Below are 22,611 nucleotides of genomic sequence, written 5' to 3' on the forward strand. Positions count from 1 at the left end.
ACCTAAAATGAATGGTTTACTGAATCTCGATCGTAGTGATACACATGTTCATGCCAAAAGATATAAGATAGTAATGATAGTACCACCTACTTGTGGCACTTCCACGTAAGTCATATCGGTATAAAACGCATGAAGAAGCTCCATGTTGATGGATCTTTGGGCTCACTCGTTTTGAAAAGTTTGAGACATGCAAACCATGTCTATTGGTGTGTATGCATGAAGAAACTCCATGCAAATGGACCGTTTGGACTCACTTAATTTTGAATCACTTGAGACATGCAAATCATACCACATGGGCAAGATGACTGAAAGCCTCGTTTTCAGTAAAATGGAACTAGAAAGCAACTTGTTGGAAGTAATACATTTTGATGTGTGCAGTCCAATGAGTGCTGAGGCATGTAGTGGATATCGTCATGTTCTTACTTCACAAATGATTTGAGTAGATGTTGAGTATATTTACTTGATGAATCACGAGTCTGAATTATTGAAAGGTTCAAGTAATTTCAGGGTGAAGGTGAGAGATCGTCGTGACAAGAGGATAAAATGTCTATGATATGATCATGGAGATGAATATCTGAATTACGAGTTTGGCACAGAATTAAGACATTGTGGAAATTTCTTCACAACTAATACAGCCAGAAACACCATAGTATGATGGTGTGTCCGAACATCATAACTGCACCCTATTGGATATGATGCATACCATGATGTCTCTTATCGAATTACCACGATAGTTTATGGGTTAGGCATTAGAGACAACCACATTCACTTTAAATAGGGCACCACGTAATTCCGATGAGATGACACCGTATGAACTATGGTTTAGAGAAACCTAAGCTGTCATTTCTTAAAGTTTGGGGCTGCAACGCTTATGTGAAAAAGTTTCAGGCTGATAAGCTCGAACCCAAAGCGGATAAATGCATCTTCATAGGACACCCAAAACAGTTGGGTATACCTCCTGTCTCAGATCCGAAAGCAATAAGGGATTGTTTCTAGAATCGGGTCCTTTCCCGAGGAAAAGTTTCTCTCGAAAGAATTGAGTGGGAGGATGGTGGAGACTTGATGAGGTTATTGAACCGTATCTTCAACTAGTGTGTGGCAGGGCACAGGGAGTTGTTCCTATGGCACCTTCACCAATTGAAGTGGAAGCTTATGATAGTGATCATGAAACTTCAGATCAAGTCACTACCAAACATCGTGGGATGACAAGGATGCGTACTACTTCAGAGTGGTACGTAATCCTGTCTTGGAAGTCATGTTGCTAGACAACAATGAACCTACGAGCTATGGAGAAGCGATGGTGGGCCTGGATTCCAAAATGGCTCGAGGCCATATAATCCGAGAGAGGATCCATATATGAAAACAAAGTGTAGACTTTGGAAGAACTACTTGATGGTCGTAAGGCTGTTAGGTACATATGGTTTTTAAAAGGAAGACGGACAATGATGGTAAGTATGACCATTAAGAAAGCTCGACTTGTCGTTAAGATGTTTTCCGACAAGTTCAAGGAGTTGACTACGATGAGACTTTCTCACTCGTAGCGATGCTGAGAGTCTGTTGGAATTATATTAGCCATTACTGCATTATTTATGAAATCTTGCAGATAGGATGTCAAAACCTTGTTTCCTCGATGATTTTCTTGAGGAAAGGTTGTATGTGATACAACCAGAAGGTTTTGTCAATCCTGAAAGATGCTAACAAGTATGCAAAGCTCCAGCAATCCTTCTAAGGACTGGAGTAAGCATCTCGGAGTTGGAATGTATGCTTTGATGAGATGATCAAAGATTTTGGGTGTATACAAAGTTTATGAGAAACTTGTATTTCCAAAGAAGTAAGTGGGAGCACTATAGAATTTCTGATGAATATATGTTGTTGACATATTGTTGATCAGAAATGACGTAGAATTTTTGGAAAGCATATAGGGTTATTTAATGGAAAGCCTGGATTAAGCTACTTGAACATTGAGCATCAAGATCTATAAGGATAGATCAAAACGCTTAATGGTACTTTCAAATGAGCACATACCTTGACATGATCTTGAAGGTGTTCAAGATGGATCAGTCAAACAAGGAGTTCTTGCCTGAGTTGTAAGGTATGAAGTTAAGACTTAAAGCTCGACCACGGCTGAAGAAAGAGGATGGATGAAGGTCGTCCCCTATGCTTTTGTCATAGGCTCCATACGGTATGCCATGCTGAGTACCACACCTGATGTGTGCCTTGCCACATATTTGGAAAGAGGGTACAAAGGTGATCTAGGAGTAGATCACCAGATAGCGGTCTAAATTATCCTTAGAGGAATAAGGATATGTTTCTCGGTTATGGAGGTGATAAAGAGTTCGACGTAAAGAGTTACATCGATGCAAGCTTAACACCTATCCGGATAGCTCTGAGTAGAGATACCGGATACATATAATGGAGCAACAATTTAGAAAAGCTCCAAGTAGAACAGTTATTTGAAATGGCTCCAAATGTAGCATAGTAATTGCATCTACAAGATGACATAGAAATTTGCGAAGTACATACGGATCTGAATGCTGCAGACCCGTTGACTGAAACCTCTCTCACATGCATAACATGATCAAACCCAGAACTCTTTGGGTGTTAGTCACATGGGGATGTTACCTTGAGTGTTAATCACATATCGATGTGAACTGGATTATTGACTCTAGTGCAAGTGGGAGACTGTTGGAAATTGCCCTAGAGGAAATAATAAATTGGTTATTATTATATTTCCTTCTTCATGATAATCGTTTATTATCCATGCTAGAATTGTATTGATAGGAAACTCAGATACATGTGTGGATACATAGACAACACCATGTCCCTAGTAAGCCTCTAGTTGACTAGCTCGTTGATCAATAGATGGTTACGGTTTCCTGACCATGGACATTGGATGTTGTTGATAACGGGATCACATCATTAGGAGAATGATGTGATGGACAAGACCCAATCCTAAGCCTAGCACAAGATCATGTAGTTCGTATGCTAAAGTTTTTCTAATGTCAAGTATCATTTCCTTAGACCATGAGATTGTGCAACTCCCGGATACCGTAGGAGTGCTTTGGGTGTGCCAAATGTCACAACGTAACTGGGTGGCTATAAAGGTACACTACAGGTATCTCCGAAAGTGTCTGTTGGGTTGGCATGAATCAAGACTGGGATTTGTCACTCCGTGTAAACGGAGAGGTATCTCTGGCCCACTCGGTAGGGCATCATCATAATGTGCACAATGTGATCAAGGAGTTGATCACGGGATGATGTGTTACGGAATGAGTAAAAGAGACTTGCCGGTAACGAGATTGAACCAGGTATCGGGATACCGACGATCGAATCTCGGGCAAGTATCGTACCGCTAGACAAAGGGAATTGTATACGGGATTGATTAAGTCCTTGACATCGTGGTTCATCCGATGAGATCATCGTGGAGCATGTGGGAACCAACATGGGTATCCAGATCCCGCTGTTGGTTATTGACCAGAGAGTTGTCTCGGCCATGTCTGCATGACTTCCAAACCCGTAGGGTCTACACACTTAAGGTTCGATGACGCTAGGGTTATAGGGAAAGTATATACGCGGTTACCGAATGTTGTTCGGAGTCCCGGATGAGATCCTGGACATCACGAGGAGTTCCGCAATGGTCCTGAGGTAAAGATTGATATATAGGAAGTATGGTTTTGGCCATCGGAAGTGTTCCGGGCATCACCGGTAGTGTACCGGGACCACCGGAGGGGTCCGGGGCTCCACCAGGTGGGGCCACCAGCCCCGGAGGCCTACATGGGCCAATAGTGGGAAGGGACCAGCCCCTAGGTGGGCTGGGGCACCTCCCACCAAGGCCCAATGCGCCTCCAAGAGGGGAAGGGGGCAAACCCTAGGGCAGATGGCCCTAAGGCCCACCCCAGGTGCGCCTTCCCCTCTCCCCCTTGTGGCCACCACCCAGATGGGATCTGGGGGCTGCCGCCACCCCTAGGGAGGGAACCCTAGGTGGGGGCGCAGCCCCTCCCCTTCCCCTATATATACTTGAGGTATTGGAGGCTGCAAGACACATGAGATCCTCTCCCTCTTGGGCAGCCCTACCTCTCTTCCTCCTTGTCTCTTGTAGTACTTGGCGAAGCCCTGCTGGAGTCCCGCGCTCCTCCACCACCACCACGCCGTTGTGCTACTGCTGGATGGAGTCTTCCCCAACCTCTCCTTCTCCCCTTGCTGGATCAAGGCGTAGGAGACGTCACCAGGTTGTACGTGTGTTGAACATGGAGGTGCCGTCCGTTCGACACTAGGATCATCGGTGATTTGGATCACGACGAGTACGACTCCATCAACCCTGTTCACTTGAACGCTTCCACTTAGCAATCTACAAGGGTATGTAGATGCACTCTCCTTCCCCTCGTTACTAGATTACTCCATAGATTGATCTTGGTGATGCGTAGAAAATTTTGAATTTCTGCTATGTTCCCCAACAGTCCGACCCGGGACATGTGATACAGATCAAGCTTGGTATACCACGTTTTTAGCATGGCCCAGGCCTCTCGCGCACCCTCTCGGCAGGCCGATATCTTCCATAGTCGGATACGCCGCCGCGCTCCCTTGAACAGCTCTACAAGATTCTCCATACTCCCTGGAGGGGAGGCGGATGGCCATAAGGCCTTGGCTACACTCCGCATTGCCTGCCGAGCTTGCTCGTATAACTACGACATCCCTTGCAGAAGATCACTTGATGATCCGGACACCTCCTCTTCGGGACGGCCCGTCAACATACTGCAATCACAGCTATATCAGCTAACTGTACCCCCAAACAGTTATAAGGTAAATTCGACCACATACTGAATATGCCGCCTCACAGCTTTTTTTTCTCCTTCACGGAGTCGGCTAGCTCCTCTCGCACATCTTTCAGTTCTTCGGCCAGTTTGGTGTTTGAATCTTGGAGTTTGTTTTTCGCCTCTCTGACTCGAGTCAGAACGCACTCGCCTGCGAAATGTTGTCTCTTTGCCTCTTTTTTCGCTTGTTTGAGCGGCCTTCAGTTCCTCTCCCAGTTGGTCCGATGACCCTGTTATGAGACAAGCAGCAGTTGCAATACAGCTGGCGTATAATTTTTTGTTTCTCGATGGAGGGAAATATTACCAGAGGACGCCTTCTTGAACTTTTCTAGTTCCGTGGTAGCAGCAGTTAGCTGTGTCCGGCACTGCTCCAGCTCTTGGGCTAGCAGGTAGTTCTTCTCCGTAAGAACCTGGTTATACAATGATCCTTAAAACATTTGTCCTAACTGCTTCAAGTCTTGGGGGCTACGGGCACATGGTTATCAAATTTGGACAAGATAAACTTACCTGCACATCTTTCAAATGTTGCTCGGTGCGGCTCGGTGAAGCCCATCTCGGGCACCTCGGATGTATGCATCAGCCGAGCTGAAGGAACCGAACGCCTCTTTTGGGAAGCGGGGATTTCATAAAACGGCCCTCCGGCGCCGGTGATTCATGGTGCTCTTCACTTCCAAATTGGTGACGGAGATATTTTTTGAACCCTTGACAGAAGGACAGTCCGGCGCCGCTCCCATATCGGGCCACGTCTCTTTGGCTGGGACCGAATCCTGGTGATTAGGAGTACGACTGGTCGGGTCTCTAGATACAGTCCGTCGAACCTTTTGCCTGATACAAAATGAATATATAAGTCACAGTTGGACGCGACTGCTAACAAGAGCATAGTTGCAAACCCATACCTCTTCAAGGAAGGCCCGACCGTATCTCTGTTTGCCTTCCTCTTTGAAGGCCTGCCCGACGCGGGAGCCTCTCTCTCTAGAAATGCCCTCGGGGCAGCACGACGCGCCAAATGCCTCCCCTTCTGAGCACAGGATGGTGTGGTGAGTGAGGAAGAATGAGAAAACCCTCTCGGACAAAGTGTCTCCTGATTACTTGCGTGCAAAATAGGAAGGAGGCCAGGGTAATCGGCAATGATGGGTACATCTGTGCCGTCATAACTCGTCTAATAGAAAACTCCATCTTTGAGCTCCACGAATATGTCTGGATCTTCCTCATATCCGGGGTCAAGATCCCGATTGTGATTCTCCGGCTGAGGGGCAGGGTCATGGATCCCCTCGACAACCTTTCACCATTCCTGTCATGAATGAATAAGATATCGCCCTTCAAAAATAATTCAGGGAGAGGGGTGGAATAGTGGAGTTAGAGCTTACCCAGCTAGGAGAATTGTACATGGAAAACCCATCTCGATTTTGGAGATGGGTGAACTCCTCCTGCTCCCCTTTATACAGTTCGGCCAATATTTTGGCCAGAGCGGCGGGAGTCTTCGGGCCCTTCCAACCATAGCGGGAGGCGTCGTCTTCCCCATTGTAATGCCACATGGGTATCCCTCTATATTGGAGTGGTTGGACCCCCCGTGTTATGGAGACCGCCATTACCTCGACTATTGACAATCCGGACTGGGCGAGCATCTTAATCTTGCCCAGCAGCAGACTGATCTCTGCGCTATCCTCTTCCTCGAGGCTCCGAGGATGCCAACTATGGTGTTTCTTCAACGGAGCACTTGAAAATTTGGGGAGGCCCATCCGGATTGGGTCTGGAAGTGCCACGTCGTCAATATAGAACCATTCAGAGGTCCACTCTTAGGAAGCTTTCTTCGGTGTGCCGGATAGGTATCCGGTCTCAGCAATGCACCATATTTCAGCCCCGCCCACTTCAAATATTGATCCCTCGTGGTTGCACGGGACAAGACAAAACAACCTTCTCCACAGATCAAAATGGGCCTCACAACCCAGGAATGATTCGCATAAAGCGACATAGCCCACGATATGCAAGATGGAGGCTGGGGTAAAATTGTGTAGCTGGAGGCCATAATACTCCAGAAGTCCTCAGAGGAATGGGTGAATTGGAAATCCCACGCCCCTCAGCAGATAGGGGACGAAGCACACTCGTTCCCCCATGGAAGGATTGGGGAAATCCTCTGCCTGGGTTTTGCCGTTGAAGGAAGCCAACCCTGCTCGAACAAGGACCATATCCGCAAGGAAGAGAAATCCCTGCGTTTGCAACTTCGCCAATCGACTGTGGGACACGGAGCACCTCTCCCACTCACCTTTCTCTGGGTTGGAACGGGAGGAGGAGCTGGGAATGCTGGCCATGTTGGAATGGTCTTTCCTGGCAATCTCTGAGGATTTTCTCCGTATGGTGCCGAACGGATCTGAGACCCATTCTCTTTAAATAGACGCTATTTCTTGTATGGCCAGGGTGTTATTTGCAAAGAATACCCTGACCGTTTGCATTTGCCCGACACGTGGCAGCTGAAGTCATCGATGCACAGAAGTGGAGGGGCGCGGCCTTGAATTAAAAACCGAATACGTTACTTGGAAGTCGTCAGAGGAGGAACCCGCCTTGCAATGCCGAAGACAATCTGCGCGCTGAACATCTTGTCATTGAAGCCTGATTCGGGGGCTACTGAGGGAGTCCTGGACTAAGGGGTCCTCGGGCGTCCGGCCTATTAGCCATGGGCCGAACTGGTGGGCTGTGAAGATATGAAGATCGGAGACTGCACCCGTGTCCGGATGGGACTCTCCTTGGCATGGAAGGCAATCTTGGCGACTAAATATGTAGATTCCTTTCTTTGTAACCGACCTTGTGTAACCCTAGATCCTCCCGGTGTCTATATAAACCGGAGGACTTAGTCCAGAGGAGGAGACTCATTATCATAGCCATACAAGCTAGACCTCTAGGGTTTAGCCATTACGATCTCGTGGTAGATCAACTCTTGTAATACTCATATTCATCAAGATTAATCAAGCAGGACATAGGGTATTACCTCCATAGAGAGGGCCCAAACCTGGGTAAAACATTGTGTCCCCTGTCTCCTGTTACCCTCGAATTTAGACGCACAGTTCAGGACCCCCTACCCGAGATCCGCCGGTTTTGACACTGACACTTGGACCTTGTAATGCACTATCAGTACAAGGAGAATCGGTACAGATGCTCCATTTACGTTGCTGCAGAGGACCACCATCATCGCCTTCCTTACTCTTTTCCTTCCTCTTTCTTGATTTTGCCGTGTCAAGTCAAATCCACAAGAAAAAGGAATAAAATTTGCTCTTCAGAACTCATTGATGCATGATACTGACAAACACTACTTTCATGTAAGGCAGCGACATGATAGGAGGATGGAATATGTATGAAAAATAGGACGGCGTGACATATTGACATGTGTGATGTATAAAGTGTAAACTAAGCACAAGGTGCTTGAACTTGTTAGAATCAATGCAAGCTAGAAACCATATGAAAGATGAAACCAATATCACTCTGCCAAATTAAAAGGGTGCCCTAACAAATGTATTTGACCAAATTAGAAGCAATACATGGAAACAGGCTAGAAATAATATGCAATATGCAACGAATAAAGGTGACTCATCGTAAGTGATTGATGCAGGATATAGAAGAGAGGTAGTTTCATGTAAGAACAAGGTTAACACCTAGATGTAGTGTGTACCAGAAATAGGAAGGCATGTCATATTCACAGGTATAATGTGTAAACTAAGCAGATGCGATTTATCCCAATTAGAAGCATTACAAGCTAGACACCGTATGCAACATGCAACCACATATGACACTGCGAAGTTAGAGCAAGCACCTGTGATGGTGGTGTGGGGGAATTGCGGTCATCAACTAGAGAGCTATGTTGACTATCTTCATTTAGCCTTGCTGTTTCTTGAGAATCATGTGGGGAGGATGACACGACACTCTTTAAACGAGTATGGCGTCTCACAGTAACCCATTGGGGTGACTGTCTCATCATAAGTGATTCACGACGGATACAAAAGAGCATTAGTTTGATGTACGAACATGGTTAATAGACATATGTAGTATGTTTCAAAAACAGGAAGGCATGCCATTTTCAAAGGTATAATGTGTAAAGTAAGCAGATGCAATTTAACCAAATTGGAAGCAATACAAGCTAGACACCATATGAAACATGCAACCACATTTGACAGCGCGAAGTTAAAGCAAGCACCTGGGATGGTTGTGTGTGGCAATTGAGATCATGAACTGCAGAGCTACGTTTACTGTGTCCAACTGCTGACACTGCACCCTTTAGAGCGCTGAAACGCTTAGTGCTTATCTTTGAATTACACTGGTGCGACTTCTGTCTTTTCTTTTTTGCATTCATCAACACCACGTCAGAGTCTGAAATACCCATGCATAAAAAACAATAGTGTGAGTATGGGTGAAGTGTGTGCACAATTAGTAAAGTGTAAAGGTGGCAGATAGCAGGTCGGTGAGAAATAAATGACATGAGACATATGATAGCTCTACAACATGCATGGCACACTAAATTACTACAGGATTCTATGAAAATAACAGTCGACAGAAAACAAATAGGCCAGTCCATTTTTTCTGCATCGTCCGATGTACAAAGAACAGGCAGATCGCCTTCATCTACCTCCAGCCAGTCAGTGTTGACGATCTTCCTCGAAATGCCAGCGACCACCAGCCCAGTCCCTTGCCTGCGCCCTCCCCTCGACCTCACCGCACCGTCGTGCTTGGCACCGCCCTCGGCCATCCATTCAAGCCCCGCCGACCTCCAGATCGGGCGCAAGCAGCTCCTGCGCCCCACACCCCTATGATAGACACCGACACGTCGCTTCCTCGGCGAACAGGCGGACTAGGTGCTCCGTGCGCCTAAGCGGGTCTGCTTCTTTGAATTGCGGTTCGAATGACCCTGAATTGAAATCCAGGCGGGCTACTGACCTCTAGCAAAGGTGAAATAGTAAAGGGAGGAAACCTTGTGCATTTAGTATCACGAAGAAGATGCAGTAAGAAGCACTCAACTAGTTTCTTTCATGGGATGAATATAGTGTGAGCAGAGACATAAGAGTTTGCATGAATAAGGGAAGATGAGTACCTCTTTCTGCTGGTAGTGTTGTGTCCTCCTTCTGTTTTTCCAACGATCTTCTTGTGGTTTGCTGGAAACGAGAAGTTGTGGAGGATGGTGGAGCCTTGGACGAAACCATGGCCTAGTTATTGAGTGTGGTGCGGTGGCCGTCTGTCGGCGGCGGGGAACTATATCCGAGGCGGTGAACGACGGCGTAGCGGGAACAACTCCGGTGCGGTGGACGGTTGCGACAGTGGAGCGGCAACAGTGAGGCGTAGGACGGCGTGGTCGGAGTGGTTCTGGTCTGGCGCACGTCGGCATCGTGGAGGTAGCTCTACCTCAGCTTCAGCTGCTAAGTCCTTGAGGGTGTTGCGGTTGCGGTTGCGGTTGCGTTGGATGATGACATCGGGGTACCGGCTCCAGCGTGATGGAGGAGGGCAGCGGTGGATTGGGCGCTACGGGGTGGAGGACGGATGAGGCTGGGGTTTCGCGGCTGGTCGAGAGGGCGTTTTGATACCCACAGAGTATGAATGGGGAAACAGAGGGTGCTACCTCTTGAGCAAGCCTTGGTTTTCCCTTGAAGAGGAAAGGGTGATGCAGCAAAGCAGCGTAAGTATTTCCCTTAGTTTTTGAGAACCAAGGTATCAATCCAGAAGGAGACCACACGCGAGTCACCTCGTACCTACACAAACAAATAAGAACCTCGCAACCAACGCGATAAAGGGGTTGTCAATCCCTTCACGGCCACTTGCAAGAGTGATATCTGATAGAGATAATAATAATAAGATAAATATTTTTGGTATTTTTATGATGTAGATTGAAAGTAAAGATTGCAAAATAAACAGTGCCAGAAATAGCTAGTTGACGGGAGATTAATATGATGGAAGTTAGACCCAGGGCCCATAGGTTTCACTAATGGCTTCTCTCAAGATAGCATATGTATTATGGTGGGTGAACAAATTACTGTCAAGCAATTGATAGAATTGAGCATAGTTATGAGAATATCTAGGTATGATCATGTATATAGGCATCACGTCCGTGACAAGTAGACCGACTCCTGCCTGCATCTACTACTATTACTCCACACATCGACCGCTATCCAGCATGCATCTAGAGTATTAAGTTCATAAGAACGGAGTAACGCTTTAAGCAAGATGACGTGATGTAGAGGGATAAACTCATACAATATGATATAAACCCCATCTTTTTATCCTCGATGGGAACAATACAATACGTGTCGTTTCCCCTACTGTCACTGGGATCAAGCACTGCAAGATTGAACCCAAAGCTAAGCACTTCTCCCATTGCAAGAAAGATCAATCTAGTAGGCCAAACCAAACTGAAAATTCAAAGAGACTTGCAAAGATAACCAATCATACATAAAAGAATTCAGAGAAGATTCAAATATTGTTCATAGATAATCTTGGTCATAAACCCACAATTTATCGGATCTCGACAAAAACACCGCAAAAGAAGATTACATCGAATAGATCTCCAAGAGAATCGAGGAGAACTTTGAATTGAGAACCAAAGAGAGAGAAGAAGCCATCTAGCTAATAAATGTGGAGCCGAAGGTCTGAGGTAAACTACTCACACATCATTGGAGAGGCTATTGTGTTGATGTAGAAGCCCTCCGTGATCAATGCCCCCTTCGGCGGAGCACCGGAAAAGGCCCCAAGATGGGATCTCACGGGTACAGAAGGTTGCGGTGGTGGAATTAGGTTTTCGTGGTGCTCCTTGATGTTTTCAGGGTACGTAGGTATATATAGGAGGAAGAAGTAGGTCGGTGGAGCCACGAGGGGCCCACGAGGGTGGGGGGCACGCCCAAGGGGGGTAGGCGCGCCCCCTGTCTTGTGGCCTCCTTGTTGATTGCTTGATGTCCACTCCAAGTCATCTAGATCACGTTTGTTCCAAAAATCACGCTCCCGAAGGTTTCATTCCGTTTGGACTCCATTTGATATTCTTTTTCTGCGAAACACTGAAATAGGCAAAAAATAGCAATTTGGGCTGGGCCTCCGGTTAATAGGTTAGTCCAAAAAATAATATAAAAGTGTATAAATAATCCCATTAAAGATCCAAAACAGAATATATAATAGCATGGAACAATAAAAAATTATAGATACGTTGTAGACGTATCAGAGGGAGGCGGGGAACTAAGGGGGAACAATGTTTCGGTTTGGGACGCGCTTGTTTGGAATTTGGGGAAAGTTACAAACTTTGCCCCATCTAAAATTTCGGACATATTGCGGGTTGGGGGTAGGACAGTAATCTCAGGTGTCCCAAATGTGGGCGGGATAGATTTCGGCCAAGCGCATGGGTGTTTGGGCGCCCACGGCGTATGAATGCTTCTCGGAGGCGGTGTAGACTAGCGTCTTGGTGAAGTTACAAACCTACCCCGTTTATACCTTTGGACATCGGGCCGATAGGCTACTTGAGCGAGAGTCAGGACAATAATTTCCTACCACCAAACATTAGTCTCGCGTGGTTTTGGGTGACTAGAGGCCTATTTGGCGCTTCGTTCAATATTTGGGAGCAGAAGCATTAATGTTTTCGGTTTTCTTGAATTGAACTTTCAGGATTTGTCAAACTTCACAAATCCTTACTCTTGAAAATCCTAAAGCTACGACTATTTTGGAATGGAGGGGGTACATTTGAATATACATTGTACACGAGTATATATTAAAAAATATGCAACTTACCTCAGTTCATGCATGGTTCCAGATATAATCTCCTTGCTTGCAAAAAAAAGTTAGACATGCGTATGAATATATATAGCATGTTCAAACGCACAACAAAGATTGATGCCCCCTTTTACATCTGATTTACAAATGCCATTATCTCGGGCTCAAATAGATGAATGCACTTCCTATGAATTCGAATCTTTGAAACCCCCTTTATGTTGAATTCGACATGTATTCTATTTCGTAGCTAGCAATTTGGAATGTATCCATGCAAGTGACAAATGTATAAAGTGCTTCACACTAACAACATGGAGTGCACTAATTAATGTTTATATATGAATTGCAAAAGCATCCATTGCCTGTATTTCAAACCGCTCTCACTCTATGGATCGATAATATGAAATAAACACATGCACATGCTAGAATTCAATAGAGTATGGGTGTCTGATAGACCGATTTTCGTCCATATGCAATTTGCAAAATTCATGATCTCATCCAAAAAATAATAATGCCATTTATATTTTAATTTAATCCGTAGAACCGCCTTTTACACGTAGATGCACTATGCCTCCGCCCGTTCTCACAAACGTGCTATATATCTCTCTATCTACCGCATAAGTGCACACACTTTGGCATTTCTCTTTCACACATCCTCACAATCTCTCTCGGGGTGTTGGGGAGTCTCACGCACATGCTCTCTCTGTATCTCTCTCTCTCTCTTTCTGACTACTATGTACCACTCTTTTCACTAATCTCAGTTGGAAAACACTATTTCTCTCACATGCATATATACACACGCACGGTCTCTACTAGCTCTCTATACGCACATATATGTGCCTACGTGTCTCCCGCACGCACATTATCTTTAGGCCTCTCTCGCACACATTGCCCCCCCAGGCACACCTCTCTCTTAGTAGTTGGCAGATATGGTTCCATCATATCATTCAGTAGGATATCCTTGACTGTTAGACTGGATGGTAATACGAGGCAAAGTTTTACCCTAGTTCGGACCCTTGCAGTCAAGGAAAAAGCCTACTCTTGGTACTGTATATTAGTGATAGGGGTGTGTACAAAGTACATGTGAATACCAGGCATTGTGCGTGTGTGTATACTATCGACGAACTAGCCCCCAAGCTTCTATAACATACTGGGGGCCTAGGGTTACAAATCATATATAGTCGGCTTATCACCAGTGGGGATAGAGTCCTCCGCGACTCTAGTAGCTAGCTTCGTGTTGTACGCTGAGTCCTCCACATGGGTCTTCGTATAATGCGTCTCGGTCCAACCTATGTGGCGCAGTATGGAACCGACCCATGAGTCCTCATGTTGACCCACCACAACTAGAAATGATGTGCCCACCACACCACACACTCAATCAGACACTAAGAAAATAAGCATATAGAATAGTACAATGTTATACATGAAAGTTAATTGCATGGTGCATCCAAAAATATTTGTTCTGCAGTGTGAATGTTTATATATTCTCCTAAAATATTAGTCACGGGAAGGAGAAACGAAGGGCATATCTCTCCTTGTATCCACCGGACACCCCCTCTTTCTACACCACTTTCACGTACGCACACAAACTATCTCTCGGCCCTCTAAAAGTATGCATGCCCACGACACATTCACGCGTGACGGTCATTGTATTTCAAGCTAAAGCACTATACGGTCACTGGACTTCAGAATATGCTCATTACGGTCACCGTATACATTCTCGTGGTGATCATACGGTATCTAGCTCATGATACGTCTCCGTATTTTCTTGATGACTGATGTCTACTACACAACCTTCTTCTTGTAGACGTTGTTGGGCCTCTAAGTGCAGAGGTTTGTAGGACAGTAGCAAATTTCCCTCAAGTGGATGACCTAAGGTTTATCAATCCGTAGGAGGCGTAGGATGAAGATGGTCTCTCTCAATCAACCCTGCAACCAAATAACAAAGAGTCTCTTGTGTCCCCAACACACCCAATACAATGGCAAATTGTATAGGTGCACAAGTTCTGCGAAGAGATGATGATACAAGTGCAATATGGATAGTAGATAAAGGTATTTGTAATCTGAAATTATAAAAACAGCAAGGTAACTAATGATAAAAGTGAGCGTAACGGTATTGCGATGCTAGGAAACAAGGCCTAGGGTTCATACTTTCACTAGTGTAAGTTCCCTCAACAATAATATCATAATTGGATCACATAACTATCCCTCAACATGCAACAAAGAGTCACTCCAAAGTCACTAATAGCGGAGAACGAACGAAGAGATTATGGTAGGGTACGAAACCACCTCAAAGTTATTCTTTCCAATCAATCCGTTGGGCTATTCCTATAAGTGTCACAAACAGCCCTAGAGTTTGTACTAGAATAACACCTTAAGACACAAATCAACCAAAACCCTAATGTCACCTAGATACTCCAATGTCACCTCAAGTATCCGTGGGTATGATTATACGATATGCATCACACAATCTCAGATTCATCTATTCAACCAACACAAAGGACCTCAAAGAGTGCCCCAAAGTTTCTACCAGAGAATCACGACGAAAACGTGTGCCAACCCCTATGCATAGGTTCATGGGCGGAACCCGCAAGTTGATCCCCAAATCATACATCAAGTGAATCACGTGATATCCCATTGTCACCACAGATACGCACGGCAAGACATACATCAAGTGTTCTCAAATCTTTAAAGACTCAATCCGATAAGATAACTTCAAAGGGGAAACTCAATCCATTACAAGAGAGTAGAGGGGGAGGAGAAACATAAGGTCCAACTATAATAGCAAAGATCGCGATACATCAAGATCGTGCCAAATCAAGAACACGAGAGAGAGAGATCAAACACATAGCTACTGGTACATACCCTCAGCCCCGAGGGAGAACTACTCCCTTCTCGTCATGGAGAGCACCGGGATGACGAAGATGGCCACCGGAGAGGGATTGCCCCCTCTGGCAGGGTGCCGGAACGGGTCTAGATTGGTTTTCGGTGGCTACGGAGGCTTCTGGCGGCGGAACTCCCGATCTATTGTGCCCACCGATGTTTTTAGGGTATATGGAGATATATAGGCGGAAGAAGTACGCCCGGGGGGCCACGAGGGGCTCATGAGGGTGGAGGGCGCGCCCAGGGGGTGGGCGTGCCCCCTGCCTCGTGACCTCCTCGTAGATCCCCCGACGTGCACTCCAAGTCTTCTGGGCTTCTTTCCTTCCAAAAATGAGTTCCGTGAAGTTTCAGGTCAATTGGACTCCGTTTGATTTTCCTTTTCTTCGAAACCCTAAAATAGGGTAAAAACAGAAACTGACACTGGGCTTTGGGTTAATAGGTTAGTCCCAAAAATGATATAAAAGTGTATAATAAAGCCCATAAACATTCAAAACAGTAGATAATATAGCATGGAGCAATAAAAAATTATAGATACGTTGGATACGTATCAATGACACTGATGGACTTTGCATTTGATGCGTGCTCCGTATTTTGTTGACGACACTTACGGTCATTGTATTTGAAGAGAAAGCATGATATGGTCACTGGACTTTAGAATATGCTCATCATAGTCACCACATACATTTTGTCGTGCTAACCAACATGTGGTTGCATGGTTAGGAGGACAGTGGTTTCTCGAGCCCACCAGGGTTAAAGTCCCGGTGCTTGCATTTATCCTGGGTTAATTTCAGTATTTTCCGGCGATGTGTGTTCAATGGGAGGAGACGTTCCACTCAACTACGAGGCACCTATGGTGACTTCGTAAAATCTCAGGATCATATGCTGGCTCACTCTCTTGAAGGTGCTCATAGGGGTAGGGTCTGCGTGTGTGCGCTTATAGCGGTGAGTGCTTGCACGTATATATGAGCCCTTGCGTCTGTATCGTGTTAAAAAATACATGTCATGATTATACGGTCACTGGCTCACTCATACAACTCCGTATTTTGTTCATGACACAATCAATTAACTAGTCAAACATTCCACGTGGTGCAACTAGTGTTGCACCATCGGGGCGCGTAACCATGGGGCCCGCCTGTCAGCCCGTATATGAAAGAAAGAAATGGTAGTTTGAGTCTGTACTGTGTTAATAAAATACATTTTAGGGTGATCATACGGTCACTGGCTCACCATACAGCTCCATAATTTGTTGATGACACGATCAATTGACCAGTCAAACGGTCCACATTCAGCAGCGCATATTACCATAGGGCCCACCCGTCAGCGTGTATATGAAGGACAAAAATGGTAATAAATTAGTGTTCGGTGGGTACTCGAAGTCGTGAGACCTCTGGTTGGCAGTCATTGGCGGTGGGGGCGGCGTTGATTGGGCGGTGGGGTGGGGATCGCCGGAGAAAAAGCTCGGCGCGGGGGGGGGGGGGGGGCTAGAGCGATGGCTGGTGCGGCGGCGGACCGGCGGTGGGAAGTGGTTTCGAGCCGGCCGCGGGCGGCGGGGGCCGGCGGTTCGGCAGGTGGTGGCTGGCGGCTCAAGGGGTGGAGTTTGATGATAAACTGCATGCCCTTGATTTCGTATCCAATGGCTGGAAAATCTAATGACTAGAGATGAAAAAGTTAGTTGAGTGACGTGTAGCCTCACCCCGCACGTACACATGCACACACGCAAGACACGCACGCATGCAGGCATGCAACATTGGCACATACACATAACGAACACACGCACACATGCAGGCGTGCAACACTGACACGTACAGATGCACTCACGAACACACGCACGTACGCACACATGCATGCAACACTAAAATGTACCCTTGCACGCACGCAACACTCACACGCCTGCATGCACACAACACACGACGCAAGACACACGCTCAACCTATACGTGCATGCACCCTTTGTTAAGGACATGGATTGTTGTGGGTATTAATCAATCTTATCTGTGATAAGTAGAACAATGATGTTTGCATCAGTCTTTATGAATCACAATGTATCGAACGGGCTATCAACATAGTAGGCTTATCTACATGAAAAGGATGACGTCACACTCAATGAACAATCATCGGTTTATGAAATGCCTGCTTCTGACCGCCCTGGCCCACCAAAGGTTCCTCTGTTGTGCGCTGCCTGCGTTGGGTCACTGACATGCAGGCCATGTACCCAAAGAGCCCACATGTCAGTGGAAGAATGGAGCGGTGTCCTATGTCAGGCTCGAGGGCGCCACTCGCTGCACGCCCGGCTGAACACGCCTCCTTGCCGCACTCTATGAAACCCACCCGTGTGGAAGCCGAGAAACACACTCTAGACACACGTCCATTCATGACCGGGCTGGCATTAAACGCAACGCTGGCTGAGCTCCTCCCGTCCGCCGTCTATTTATTCTCCTATTTAAACGAGGCTAAACGCCGGCCAAGAATCGCATACCTCCGCCGCTCCCCTATCTCCTCCTTCACCATTTTGTCCACTCTTACAATGGCTTATGAAGAGTAGTTATTCCGCACAAGCCATTTGTCTAGGTTTGTATCTCCCACACACACCCACGTAGGTGGGGGACGTGCACGAAGAGGAGAGGTGCACGCACGGCGCACGTACTCCCGTCTCTTTCCCAACCACACCCATGCGGGTACACAGTGGGGCTCATTTCTGTACGAAAAGGCAGCCCACGTGGTAATTTGACCGTGTACTGGTTGTCCACTTGGTGGAGGGAGGATCGTCTATCACGGGTGAACAAACAAATTGCAACTTGACGTGTTATGTTAAAAAAGAGGCAAACCATGTGGGGCCTACCTTAGAGGCAAGGCTCTATACACTAGAGTACTTTTGATGTGTCCCGTCAACTCGCAGAACAAGGAGAAGCTTGCTTAGTACGCCGTCTCCCCCACCCACGGGCGCGGTGGCTCGCAGGATGAGGTGAAGCTTGTTTACTAGTAGTAGTACTGTACGCCTTACACCCTCTCCCTCGCCCACATGCGCGGTGGCTCACAGGACGAGGAGAAATTTTTACTACTCCATCCGTTTACTCCTCGTCCCTACTACCTTGGTTAGAGAGATTATTATATTGTTTGGAATATATATGTCCTTTAGTACTCCCTCCATTTACTTATACAAGGCCACTATAAAAAAAATACATTTTGCATCTATACAAGACCACAAATAGTAATCGAGACAAAAGTTACTACTCCCTCCTTTCCAGTTTATGGCTCAATTTCAAAATCTCTCCAACTAAGGTAGACGGTGAGTGGTCGAATTAATTTCGTACTCCTGGTTTGCACAAGTAATTAGTACGCTCGTTTTTCTCAAGAAGTTATGTTTACCGAGGCATTAATTAGAATGAATGCATGAATGACCACTAAATTTCCATGAACTTCTACACGCATTGGTGAGTTTTCTCTTGACACTGCTTGCATCGGGTGATCTAACGCACCTCGAAATCCAACATGTGATGGTACTACTACTAGTAGTAGAATTGAGACTTATAAAATGGAAAATGAATGTTTTTAGATGAGCCCTATAAACCCTAGTGGGTACGTACTCCGTAAAATCAGATTTTACCAAAACTAAGTCGCTCAACCTTTATTTGCTTGTTTCCATTCCTGCCTCCTTGCCTCGAACAGACTATGCCAAACTCCCCTGCCTGTCGCGCAGGAAAAGACCCGCCCTTGCCTTTTTTAGTCCGGGTTTGTGTCGATGGATCGCACGAAGTAGCAAAAACCCAAGCCGTGTCTTGTACTCCTCTGTCGACGCTCGCTTTCATGAATTCTGTACTTCATGTCGCCGACATGTGGGACATATAGCAACCGGGTCGACGTGTCAAGCACCAAATAACAATGCAGAACAACAGGGGACGCACCCCAGTCGTACCGCCCTAGTAGTAGTAGTAATGAGCAATGAGACGTCAAATCACAATGCCGCACCTTCCCAGATGGATGAAGCAACCATTATTTCACACTTCGGTTCGCCATCATCTCAAACCACGTAGTATTGCTTCTGCCTCAAGAGGGACATGCGCATCGCCTTGGTACATCATGACACGTGGGACCGCACGACAGGCCATTCTCCCCCGTCGATCGCTAGGTAAAATCACCTCATTTTTACTACTATACTTCCTCCGTGTCGGTTTACATGGCATGCACGTTGTTCTAGGTTGAGAATTTAACAGGCTATATATGTGATAAACAGTATATGTTTAGAAACTACATCCGCTTAATAATCCAATGATATACTTTTTGTGACATAGTAACTCATATTTAGTTAGTCAAATGGATGACCTAGAACTACGTGCACGCCCTATAAACCGAGATGCCTAAAAAACGAGACGGAGAGGGTAGTTCAGTATGTATCTTTTTAGATCAATATAGTCGGGATTCACCAAGGAGCAAAACCAAGTGGTAGGCTGCACCTGTCGTGTTGGCGTAGCAACTCAAGCAGGGTCAATCCACACAAGAAATGGTGACACACTTAACAGGACCCCTTTGGCCGACATGTGGCTCATCCACCATCTTGTTCCACGTGCGATGCACCAAATTACAGTTCGGAGCAGCGGTTGGAATTGGAGGCATCCCGGTCGTAGCGCCACAGTAGTAGAAAATGAGCGATGAGGGGTCAAATCACAAAGCCCCACCTTTTCCGCATTAAGCTAGATGGACGAAGCAACCATCATTTCACTCTAGGGCGCCTCCACTACAAATCAGCTTCTCCCTCGTCCTCTTGAAGAAAACCGATGATGCGTGCGGCGGTAGGGTTTGTAGGAGTACTACTATGATGTGCGGGGCCACGTCGTAGTAAATGGGAGAGGGATTGAGTTCGAGTCGACGCCTTAAATATGTGTGGGCCGCTTGGTTTTAGGGGAACGAGGGAACATTTTGGGTTCGGGGACCAGTAGAGATATAGTACGTACAAAAAATTGTGGACGTAGGTTTGACCGAAAGGCAATGATGCATGGGCCCTGCATTTTGATATACCAGGGGCAGCATGAAATTTGCTACTCTACTCAAAACTAGTAAGGTACACATGCATTGAACGCATGAGATTTTGAAACCAAATTATGAATAAATACACACTATAGCATGTAAAGCTTTGAGTCATATATGCATGATGTAGATGTTCGTTTAGTTCTTATAGTTCATCTCATTCAAAATCAATTAGTTTTATAAAAATGTTAAGATTCATGGGGTTGTGCATTGTAAAGCATAAAGTAAAAAACAAATAATGGCAATTCATTTAGAAAAAAAATTCAATTATGATACGGAAGATGCTAGAACAAAGGAGAAGTGCTTGTGTTTTGAGGTTTGTGCATTATGCTTAAGTTCAACCATGGAGTCTTCTAAATTGTACATGTGGCAGATCTGGTGGAATGTTGATGATATCCAATGGACAGTAGTGCTCGGATTTGCCATCTCTACACTGTCGGATTAGGTTCATCCAGCGACCATCTTTCAAAGTTATTCACACACTATATAGTTCTTGTGCCATGGTTGCATGTCCTGGAAAAAAGCTACTAGTGGGTTGTACTAGCTATTTAGGAATTGAAGATGTATACATGGAAGTTGTAGGGAAAGAGATGACATGGAGTATCTCAATACCTATGAGTAGGGATTGGAAAAGAGATGTCATTTGGTTCACATCATAGGAACTTTTCTATTGAATCTAGAGATGACATGTATCTCAATTCCTATGAGGAGGGATTAGAAAAGAGATGTAATTTGGTTCATATCATAGGAACTTTTCTATTGAATATGCGCTAATGTTTATTTTCTTTTGAAATTATGGGAGTATAGGAATCCATTCATATGAACCAAGTGGGTCTAAAGCTATGGAAATGATATCATGTTTATTTACTTTGAAATGTGGAGTATATGAATCTATTCCTATGAACCAATTGGCTCTAAAGGAAAAAATCCTATAAAAATCATATCATATAGAGTTCCTATGATATTCCTCCACACCAAAGGATGGTTGAAATTTCTGTAGGTGATACGATGGTCTTTTTTTGTAGACTCCTCCCCCATCTTGATAGTTACCTCTCGAAGATGAATGAAATGATATATACAGGGTATTCTACATTTGCAATTTGGTACATGAAAACTCGGTAAAAGTTTGCGAGGTTCAAATTTTCAATAAAGCTATATGCACTGCATTTTGGAACGGAGGGAGCATATGACAGTTGCTAACACTCACGTGGAAGATTTGTGTGTAGGAGTGGCTGTTCTGTTAAATGACATGGCAAAACAGACACTGTCGGATGCCGATTTAACGGTTCTTACGGCGTTCGTCAGGAAAAGGCTTGTGGCGAACGTTTGTCGGGTAATGATTTGCGGACACATGAATTGCATTGATACGTGCCCCCCTCTCTCTTACGCACACGCACCCTCACGATTCATGACTCTCCCGAGTCCTCTCGCACCCACCGTCTATCTGCAGGTAGACGTCACACACATATGTGCTCTTCACACCCTACACTTAGAACTCCTAAAAAACAAAAGGCATCACGGACATTTTATTTTAGCTCACACGTCACACACTTATACTATTACTCTTGTGGCGAACGTTCTTTGGGCATAGTATATTGTACTCTCACGAAGAGAAGCGGTGCACACACGCACTAGTTCTCTCACACCCACTCGCGGGTACACGTAGGAGCGCATTTTTTTGAAGATGGTACAACAAAATCACTCCAGTATATATATATAAGCAGGAGCCTTAGCGCTTGCTTTACTAGGGTTCCTCTCGTTCACTCTCTCATGCTCTCCAGATCTAAGCAAGACATAGGTGGCCACACTCTCTCTCAGCTCACGGCTGGTCACAAATCCGGCCGGACAACCTCGACCGGGGCAGGGTTGTAGGTGCATCGTTCACGCTGTCGTCGGCGGCGAGGGAGGAGACCAACGGCTGCCCACGCGCCCCGATCGACGGTGGTGCCGTTCTCTCTGAGAGAGCGCCGGCTCGGGAGGGCCTCCGACCCCTTCTTCCTCCCTGCGGTGTTGTGGCCAAGATGCGGCCTCCCGACACTGTCTTTGCCACATGCCGACGACCCTCAGGTATATATTCCTTCGAAACCCGCCTTGCTCTACTGCCCCAGCTCCCCACTTGGCTTCGTGTGGATCTTTTTCTCCGTCCGCTATTCCAAAGTCACCTAGACTTTTAC

This window comes from Triticum urartu, chromosome 1 (assembly GCF_003073215.2).
Source record: "Triticum urartu cultivar G1812 chromosome 1, Tu2.1, whole genome shotgun sequence".
In the NCBI taxonomy this organism is placed as follows: Eukaryota; Viridiplantae; Streptophyta; class Magnoliopsida; order Poales; family Poaceae; genus Triticum; species Triticum urartu.